The sequence below is a fragment of the Salvelinus fontinalis genome, chromosome 30 (assembly GCF_029448725.1).
Source record: "Salvelinus fontinalis isolate EN_2023a chromosome 30, ASM2944872v1, whole genome shotgun sequence".
NCBI lineage: Eukaryota > Metazoa > Chordata > Actinopteri > Salmoniformes > Salmonidae > Salvelinus > Salvelinus fontinalis.
The window spans coordinates 14,977,806-14,989,050 of record NC_074694.1 but is presented as its reverse complement, the minus strand read 5'-3'; the positions used below and the strand labels follow the sequence as shown (position 1 = coordinate 14,989,050).

Genomic DNA, 11,245 nt, shown 5'->3' with positions numbered 1-11,245 from the left:
TCAGTTACTTACAGGTGCTGCTCACATGGTTCTTCTGGAATTGTCTTTGCTCCAAACACCACAAAACCCGTTTCGGGGAATATTAGCAGCAGTCACGGGCGATGCCCAGGAGAATGTTGTGGGTCCGCCGGTGGCCCACCGACACCACGTGGGTTGTGTTCTTCCACACCAGGTCCACCACTGGGAACCCATCCAGAGTTCGGACCACCTGGGTCAATACGGGCTGCTTTCTGAGGAGCCAGAGGTGTAAAGAAGAAAACCTTTCTAAATATCGAGGTTAGTAGGTTGAGAAGGCAAAGTACCGCCAAGAAGTTCAACAAGACATGATCAAATGTTAATCTGTCTAAGATCCCAAATGTGGCTGTAACAAATACGTTTGGATCTACTTACTTTGTGGGCATGCTTGTCATAACTAATGTCCTTAGTCTGGATTGAAAAATTATAAATAAATGATATGCACTTTAGAGTACATTAGCACACAGTGAGTTCAATACAAAGTACACACCTAAATAATGACTAAGGGATAATAGCAGCCATAAAGTCTCAGTTTTCAATAGTTTGCATATTGCTTTCCTTTGTTGATATCGAGCGGCAACACAGTGGTACAGCTCTGGATAGGTAAACAGTGAACACCACATGCCAGATATCTGCAGAATTTGATGTGTGAAGAGGAAATAAACGCCCCCAAGGCCATGAAACAGTGTAAAACAGGTTGGAGCGCACCGCCGGTATTTAAAATGATTCGGGACCATCCATCTTATATACAGACACAGTAGTACCACCGCCCCCTCACAGTCAATCAGCACTGAACACCTGAGCGACAGTTAGTGACAGGGCGAACAGGCTCTTTCCCGTCAGGAACCGCTCTCCAGTCCCCCAGCCGGAAGTCAGGGGTGAAGGCGTCCTGAGCAGAGGGCATCAAAAAAAGCCCACCAGTACACGGCCCCCTACATGACTGCTTTACATGCATAACAGGGCATCCGTGACATCAATGTGGCCCAGGTGTGATAAAAAGGTTGCTCGTTGCGTATTAGTAATGGCGGGGTTGGAAACAGTCGGCATACGGCAAGGGTTGAGAAAAGTTTAACAGGCCTTTTGTTGAGAAGGTAGCCCAGTATATCAACTGAGCTGAGGATTGCTTGACATTTCATCTGAGGGCTGTTGTGACAAAGTGTGTAAGCAATCGACAATAATTAGATAATTCACCCTGTCCAACTACACTTAGACATGTTCTTGTTTTTCATTTGAAGGTTTTACAACACCTAGATCCTCCGTGACAACAGAACCCTTTCAAATCTGCCATACTCAAAAGAAAAACACACCCAAAACCCCTATACAAATGGACATAAAAGGCTTCATTGATAAAAATGTAAAAAAGGTTTCAGCTTTCTTTAGTAAAGCATGGCATGGTTTGGTCATCCTTCATCGCAAACGATTGTCCTTAGCACAGTGCTGAAATAAGTTACTCACTGATCTTTAAGATGGACATCAACCATCATCACTGTGCTGGAAGCTGATTATATGGGATGGAAAGAAATGCTGCTGTTGATAATACCAAAGAAAGGTGTGCATCAGGGAGGAAACAATGTTTTCAGTAGCAATGCAAGAGACTGGCTGCCCATTGCTGACACTGATCTGGGAATGTTTTTCTGACATCAAACAAGCTGGCTAGGAGGATTTTCTGTTAGAGGGTAAAAAGCCTAAAGAAATATTATTAATTATTCACTCTTTTGCCAAGAAACAAATGAGGAATTTCAACAACTACGTTTTTTTGAGTTTCCTCAAAGGGGATTTTTGGCTTCACTTATGCAATGTTCTGGCAGCAGTGCAAGAGGGCAGGCATTGAACAAAGAGTCTGCACTAAATAAACCTAAGACAAAGAGTTGGTGTAAACTGTTGCACCAGGCTCCATTTCAATGCGCCTCTCACAAATGAAGGAAATTATTTTGGGTATGACGAGGTCCCGTTGATGGCCGGTCTATGCAAACTGAAATGACTCAGGCTCTATCCATACAGTCAACTTCCATTGGCCTTTGTCCTAATCTATCTGGGGTCAGGGGGGCTGGAATGGACAATTTTAACTGAAAAGCACAAGGGTACAAAGATCTGATTACCGATTGAACATTTGCAACAGCCGTGCATAGAAAACATCAACAATCACACGGTTAGGCTGCATGAAGCCAATAAAGTGGTTACGGCATCATGTTTCCTGAAGTTCTTTAAGAGCACACGCACAATGGCATCTTATAATGCCAAGTACTCAAGATAAAAATCAACTCATTTCTACATTAGGGGGTCATACAAATAAATTCTCAATGATACACATACAGGACAACTCCCCTTACTGCTAAGGGTACAAAGATCACATCAGATGTCATGCTTCATCAAAACGTTTCATTAAACATATATTTTTCCTCAGTAAACTACTCTACAAAATCAGACTAAGTTTGATAATGCTGAGTGTCAGAAGAACAAAGAGGATAAAAGTGGTTTATGTTATGACTGTTGTACTTGCACATGACTTCATTCCACTCTTGGTGAATGGTAAGTCTACCTTTGTTGAGATGCGGAGGGGATTGAAGCCAAATCCAAAACAGTTCACTCCATAATATCTTATGAGTGCTCAAAGGCCCTCCTTTTGGAGATTTTTGCATTAAAAAAAAAACACCTGTAACTGCCAGTTCCTGCAACATAGCGCAAAAAATGGCCTTATATGATAACAAATCAAGGAAAAACTATTTCATTAAAAAAAAGCACATTCCACAAAGTGGAGCAGCACCTCTTACAAGCTTACATTGATTAGGGAGAACCCTCGCCCCTATTACACAGGCTCTTCTGTGAAGGTTGAAATCTCTGCCACAGTTGTAAATCAAGGGGCCAGTTCTCCTGATAAGTACCCAGATTTTTTTTTTCCTCCATCAGATTTTGGGGTGGAAGTTAAGACACCTTCTATTCAAATCACTCTATTAAATGTAAACTAAAAAGTAGACGAACTAGCGCATGTAATGATGAAAAAAATACTATGTATTCTGCGATACAGTTCACATGGGAATTCAAACAAGATTTCTTCATAGTGTTAAGAGCTGAAGATTTGTTCAGGTTGAGCGAACACAGAAGACAGTGTCAGGTACATTTTCACAGGAGAGGATGTTATCCTACCAACATGTAGGTATCACAGAGAGCCCCTGTGGCAGCAGCTTCAAAGACCATCATGACTACTCATTCACCCACTGCAGTTTGAGCAGCTGTGTTCAAAAGGAATGGAACACAAAAGGCAAACAATATGCCACTGTTCCTCCACAGGTTGGCTTTACCAAGAGATCATAGCGAACAAGTAGACCAACTCTAGGTGTCGGGCCTAAGACGTATTCCAGTCACAAACTGCCAGGTTAAATAAATATCTATGAAAATCAAAACCATGACACTGTTTAAAATGATTGGCTATAAAAAATGTAAAAAGAGTCATACACGATATACAAGCTTCAGGTAATTTATTGGGTAAACCAATGCTGGGCTATAATAATTACAGCCAACACCACCAGAAGCAACTTCAGATGATCAATTTGGTTACCTTTGTATTTTTGTCCATGCTCTTGCCCAACACATTGACTTGTCTTTTCCGTTTGCTTAAATTTAAATGGTCAAAAATTGTGTCCGTGTCACCAGCTGCTGCAGCGTAGGCAGTTCCTCTGCCTACAACTGCTGAATGCGTATTCGCTTGTTTTTGTGTGATGATGGTATCAGGCGAACAGACATTGTCAGTAAGGTTCTTCTAGAAAGGTTAACATTTGTTTATTAGAACATGTATCACCCCATCAGTATTAAACCGTTAATTTAATATTGTTTCCCCATCATTTCAGGGGAATCCTCAATAGGCTATATTAAAACTTCCAATTCACAATATGATTAACTTACATGGGCCATACAATGTTTTTCAGCCTTTGCATCAAGGTAGTATGATATGGTTAATGAATGCCATACTGATGCTGTAATAAAATGGTATCACATTTTGGGACACTGGCAGAGAAAAGATTGCAAACATTCATGTGGATAATGAAACTCAACCACTGTGCCAATTCTACAGCATATTATTATTATTACCTGAGCGGCAAAAGTGTTTGATGTTGATCAGTTACATTTAAGTATAGCAAACATTGAGAATACCTTCCTAATATTGTGTTGCCCTCAGAACAGCCTCAATTCGTCGGGGCATGGACTCAACTAGGTGTCGAAAGCGTTCCAGAGATGCTGGCCCATGTTGACTCCAATGCTTCCCACAGTTGTGTCAAGTTGGCTGTATGTCCTTTGGGTGGTGAACCATTCTTGATATTAAACCCAGCAGTGTTGCAGTTTTTGGCACAAATAGGTACGCCTGGTACCTACTATCTACTACCTACTGTTCAAAGGCACTTAAATATTTTGCCTTGCCCATTCACCTGCTGAATGGCACACATACACAATCCATGTCTCAATTGTCTCTAGGCTTAAATCCTTCTTTAAAACAATCTCCCCTTCATCTAAACTGATTGAAGTGGATTTAACAGGTGACATAGCTTTCACCTGGATTCACCTTGTCAGTCTGTCATGCAGGTGTTCTTACTGTTTTGTAAAACATGCTAATGTCTTGAATACCATTGCATTGATTATATTGATGACATGGTAACATCCCAACACGTAGTATATACGGTTTAGAATTCATATACTTTTGAAATGTCGGCTACTTTTTACTTGTTTGTCCTTGTGCCGAGTTAAGAGAATCAAACTTTTTTGCTTATCTAGTGCTTTGTTTGCTGCTGCCAAACTTGATTTTGAAAGGTGTGTGGGATCTGTTGAAGCACTCTGCTGGTCAGGGGCACTAGTCAGTTCATCAGTGAAGTCTTTAGACACTCTAGAGAATGGCAATGCGCTATGCCTACTTCTTCTAGTCAGAGTTTGTTTTGTATTATTGTCCTCGGAGGATGGACATCCCTTTGTATCCTGGCGTGGATGAGCATGTTGATCTAACATGCTGTTTACACTGCTGGTTTCTCTTACACTGGGCACCCCATGTGTTCTCTTTTTGGCACTGTCCGACTCAGACCCTGTGGTTTCACTCTTGCCCCTCTTCCTCTTCCCAGGGCTAGGCTGAGGATCCAGTTCAAAGGGGATCGGAACCTTGGACTCTAAGGGCAAGCTGGGTAAGAGGCAGCTTCGTTGACTCCTAGGGTTGTTAGCTGGAGAGAAGAAGTCCACAAATACCCCATCGTCTGCACAGGGGGAGGCACGGAAGCTATTTGAGACCGTGCAAGATCTTTCTAAAGCAGGAAGCGAGGATTTTATACATTCGCTCACTTTTGATTTCGGTGTGGTAATCTTTAGGGACGTTCGATGAGGCACATTGGGTTTTTCGGGTAAATTTTTTGAAGAACAGCGACTAGAAATCTCCAGATTAGTAGTTGGCTTACTTTCTGGAAGGGACTGTGGTGTTCTGCTTTTCCTGACAGGTGGTGTGACTTTTTCCATATTACTTCTGCTGGATGATAGCCCATTTTTTCCCATCCCGAAACTGTTAAACGTAAACACTGATTGCACACTCTTGCTACCCTCCGGGCAGTCATCCAGTAAGGGACTCTCTAAGGAGATGTGCTTTTTGATGACATTACATTTAATTGAGGTCCTCTTAGGATTTTTGTCTTGTTTACGCTCTTTAGCCGGTGAATTGGGCAAAGGACTTTGAACCAATGCATTTTGTCTGGGCAAATCACTGCACGTTGACTTCCAAGGTTTCTGAAAGTCTTTCTTGTGCTGTGGTTCACAGGTGGCTTCATGTTGCTCCTCTCCATCAGTCTGATTTGAGCCAAAATATGTATTAAAATCCTGATCAGATTCTTCTTCTGCAGGAGAAAGATATGCCATTATGAGAAGAAAATATACTGATAAACTTCTAGCATGGTAAAATTGATACCGTCAACGCATCTTATGTACTTACCCAGGTTTTTCAAGAAAGTGTGGGATGGTGTATTCCCAAGAGAAGGCTTAAACTCAGGTGATAACCTAGATTGTCCCATCTGTGAAGCTGAGAGAAAGCATTAACTAGAGTCAGCAAATATGTCTCAACTCAATCGTTTAACACCCCGGCCCATGTTTTGCAGATGCTACACATACTATACACATAAAACCATTGGCCAGTCACAAAACATACCTGCGGCGGATAGATTTTCCCTAGCTTCTCTCATCTCCTTCAGCCTCTGTGCCATGAAGTCACAGCGTTTCATAGAAGGACTGTAAACTATTCCTTTCTCTTCGTCGATAATGTAAGGGGACACATCTGCTACTACACAGAAATATATTTACATATGAAACCACAAATAAAAAAAAACATTTATTTATATTAAATGAATAACATATTATGAATATAATGTATGACATGAGGAGAGATTCCTTACTAAAAGGTGATTTTGGTACTAGGTCTTCGATCATCTTGTCCAGTTTTTTCTTCATGCGCCTGTCATTCTCAGGGGTCCTCTCAGGGGTGTCTCTTGGCTGCATACAACGATGCTGTATAAAAAATAAAATAAAAGATATAACACTCATTTTAGATAAGAACACTTCAATAGACCCTTTCAATAAAAATAATCTCCATAGCCTAATAATTTAAAGAAATTAGGTAAATATGCAGTAATGGATGAATTGCAGAAAGCTAAGTAATTAATGAGTGATTAACTATTGCCCACTGGTATATTAATGTCTTCTTGATAGTGAAACCCAAGAGAAGTTATGCACTGTGAATCCTTAAACCTAACTGAGAATTAAATTTGCCTACCACCCTTTTCTTGAGTGCTGAATTGACTTCATCATTTAATGCCGGATACAACTCCTCATCAACATGTTCACCATCATCTTTACATCTGCATTAATAAAACAAACAATATGAGTGACAGGATAACAGGGGCAGAAGGTAGCCTACGGTTAAGAATGTTGGGCCCTGAGCTGACTGGCACTTAACCCACATTTTTGTTTTCACACTGTTGCTACTCACTGTTTATCATCTATGGATAGTCACTTTACCCCTACCTACATGTACAAATTACCTCGACTAACATGTACTCCCGCACATTGACTCGGTACCCCCTGTATATAGCCTCAATATTGTTATTTTATTGAGTGACTTTAAGTATCTTTATATTTGGTTAAAAAAAATCTTAAAAGTGCATTGTTGGTTAAGGGCTTGTAAGTAAGCATTTTCTGGTAAGGTACCTGCTGTATACCTGCTGTATTCGACGCATGTGAAAAATCTAATTGGATTTGCTCATGTAAGTCGCTCTGGATAAGTGTGTGTGCTAAATGACTAAAATATAAACACAACATGTAAAGCGGTGGTCCCATGTGCCATGAGCTTAAAATATCCCTGAAATTTTCCATACTCACAAAAAGCCTATTTAGCTAATATGTTATGCACAAATTTGTTCCTGTGGGAACATCTGAGACCAACCACCCAGACAGCTGATGAATATTTATGTCATTAATGAAGCCCTTGTGTGGAAAAACTGATTGGTTGGGCCTGACTACCAAGTGGGTGGGCCCCTGCCCTCCAAGGCCCAGCCATGGTTGGGCCCCTGCACAATCCATAGATTAGGGCCTAATTAGTTTATTTCAATTGATTGATTTCATTATATGAACTGTAATTCAGTAAAATCGTTGAAATGGTCACGTTTATATTTCGCTCAGTATAAATAACAGAGCTCACAGCTATTTTATTTGTCAGTCAGTGACACCTTGTGGCTGATGAAATAATTGTAAAAACAACAAAATGGTCACCGACTTGTCATCATGCAGACCAATAGATATTGACGACACATCGTTGTCATTGCTACGATGTTGCACTTTAAGGCCGAACAGCGTTTACTCTGTAGTCCTGTGTAGCTCAGTTGGTAAAGCATGGCACTTGCAACACCAGGGTTGTGGGTTCAATTCCCAAAGGGGACCAGTATATAAATGTATGCACTCACGAGTCGCTCTGAATAAGAGCATCTGCTAAATGTTGAAAATGGAAATGAAGCGTGAGGTTTACCTGGCCACCCAGAGGACAGACACAAGTCTCACACCTGTCTTCTTGGCTTTATTCCAGGTTGCTTGATGGCCATTTTTAAAGACTACGTGTGTGACTTGTTTCTTGAAGGTTTTAGATACCTGGAATGATACAGGTAAATATCACAATGTGAAATATGTACATAGAAATAACCTTTCAAACTACTTAAAGGAAAATACCACTAAAAAACAATGATGGTGTGTTTTGATAGTCTCCAACATTATTTGCATGTCAGCAGTCACATTTTCAAGATACAGAACAAAAAAAAAAAAAACTGTCACAGTATGATGTGTTTTGCATAATACCAAAAGATAATGGATTTGAGCGGAATTTTTCCTTTAAGAATGGTAGTTTTAAGAACCCCACAGGATGTCATTAAAAACAAATGTCAGGTTTTCAAGAGCTAATAGCTCTCGAAAACCCTTCTCCGTACATAGGGTTTTCAGCAGTTACAGTCGCCCACAGTTGGCTCCATGTGAACTACAATTCCGACGCTGTGTTTTAACGTTTAGACACATCAATAATCACTTTCAAACTGTTTTTTCCCCCTAAACATATGCTCCTTATCTTTCATAAGAGCGAGAAGAAATCTTCCAAATAAAAATGTAGCAGTTTTGCACAGATCCACAAGCTGTGTGTGCCTCCAGTTGACGAACTTCCTCTCTAGTTACGCTTACATACAGGTGTTAGGAGCATGCTAGATAGGTGGCCAGCTGTGCTAATTAGCTATGTCTAAACATGAGCTGTAACATGGAAATATATGGCCATGTGGGAACACTAACCTATAAAAGATGTAATTTAACCTTTTTTCCCCCCTCCTCGCCAATATGAAAGATACGTTCCTTGTGCTTCCAAAAACATACCGCAAGCGATGCGTTTTAACGTTCAGAATGAGAGTCTGGGATCTTAACAGAACTCCCCCAACCAGAATACACTATCGTCAATAGGCGCTAATGTAGTTAGCATCTATGACAGGGTTAGTTATCCATGTATAAAAGGGTAACTCACCACACCTCCCATATCCTGCAGCTGCTGGATGAACGGTTTCGAGTAATTCTCTGTTTTACTTGATGACCACACGTCAACGTAGGCAACAACATCTAGAGAAAATATCAAACACCACCCCCCCCATCCTTTATTCAAAGACAAATGAGAAAATGCAAGAAAAAGCTGTAGCTAGTTAGGCAAGCTATCCAAACAATGATGTTAGTTTACACATTTACCTTTCAGAATAGAAGCAGATTTGGGTGTAGTGTTTGTGGTCATTTGAGTCTCTTACTGAAGGATTTCCCTACAAAATTGGAGAAAGTAGTAACCAAGTTCAATTTGAGGAAGGAAAATGCAGTCAGTTAGCTAGTGCAATGGGGGCGCATACTGGGAGGGGGGGGTGCTTCTGGCAAGTAATATAAACCATATTTGATGACATATTACAAAAAGCTACAAATCCATTTGTATGTGTCACATGCTCCGAATACAACAGGTGTAGAATTTACAGTGAAATGTTCGCTTACGAACCCTTCTCAACAATGCAAAGTTTAAAAATAAAATAGTAACACAAGCGGAATAAAATAAAATACAACAATGGAGCACCAGTACCAGATCAAAGTGCAGAGGTAAGAGGTAGATATACATGAAGGCAGGGTAAATTGACTATGCAACAGGATAGAAAATAATGAGTAAATAACAGAACAACAAATGAGTAAGTGTGTTTGTGCGCATGAATGTGTTTGTGTTGTATCAGTCTGCATGTGCATATTTTGCGTAAGTGAATGTGTGGGGGTTATGTGGTAGTGTATGTACAGATAGTTTGGGTACCATTAATAAGCTGCAATATATAACTTTTTGTAGGACCTGACCAAATTTACATCGAAGTGGTATAGATCTGTCATTCTCATTGAAAGAAAGTCTAAGGAGCAGTAGAGCTGTTCTATGTATTTTATGTATATGCTTACCGTTATTTTGTTCGCCTTTTACTTTCGGTTTTGTATACCAACTTCAGACAGCTGAAAATAAAATATTTTTGGTTATGTAAAATATATTTCCCAGCTGTTTAGATGGCACATTATCTACACTATTTAATTAGTTGCTTGTTTTGTCTCAAACTAAAATTAGGAGAACAAATAGAATTCTAGCAACCAGGAAATGGCGGAGAGATTTCTGCATAGCGCATCTTTAACTTACTATTTAACAGCATGGCTACGAAACAGTCTTATGGCTTGGGGGTAGAAGTTGTCTCGGAGCCTGTTGGTTCGAGAGCCGGTGTTCCGGTACCGTTTACCGGACGGTAACTACACCCACTTGCAAACTCGTAACTATCTAGTTAGGCTAGGTAGCTAACTAGAACTACAACGTGTATGTATAGTACTGCAAGCAAATTCACAAAACATTGGGTCCGAAGACATCTAGCAAAGTAGCTAACTTGTAAACGCTTTAATTTCCCTGCAAACTGTGACCATGACCTACTACTTGCCATTGAGTAAGGAGTGCTAACTTTAGCTAGCTAGCTAGAACATTTCGACTGAATTAAGACCATTTCAAACAGAGTAGTTACCGTCATTTTGTTACTAATTGTATAAAGTGTGTAATCTGTTAACTAAAAGGTGTGGCTACAAAAACAAAATATATGTATAACGTTATATATACACACTTTTCGCTACTTACAGTCGGGCGCTGGACAAATCCTTTCCAAAATCTTGACTTTCCGCGCGTGTATTTTTTTAGGACACAAGGCTTGCTGTGAAGTGGATGTGGTGTAACCTGTCATTGGTTGGTCAAAGTGTTGCCATGTTTGAAGTTTTCCTGGAATTAGCCTGATTTGAAAACGACGTCGCGGGTGAAAATGACACACACACAGGATGCCGCGCGGTGAAACACTGCTTCACATTCATTTCATTGGAAGGATAGTTTGAGCCGCGAATAGGGCGGTGCGAAGGTGGTATAGGACGCGGTGAAAAATATAAACTTTTCCAACTTTATGCAAATCACCAGTGGCAACGGCTGGGTGATGACCAATCATATCGAGTGGTTCCCATGACGAATTTGACGCTATGCGACCCAAGGCTGGGGACTTTCTTCAGCAAAGATGGCTGACAAGATTAGCAAATGTAAGTGATTATAACGTCATAACGAATCATGCAAAAAATGTACAGTTGAGAGGAATATGTTAGCTAATGTAGA

At 40.4% G+C, this 11,245-nt stretch overlaps 1 pseudogene; it reads right to left on the bottom strand.

The window, feature by feature from the left end:
* LOC129828453 (microcephalin-like) overlaps window positions 1-11,028 on the bottom strand; it is a 34,852-nt pseudogene extending 23,824 nt beyond the window's left edge.
* Window positions 11,029-11,245: the final 217 nt, after the last annotated feature.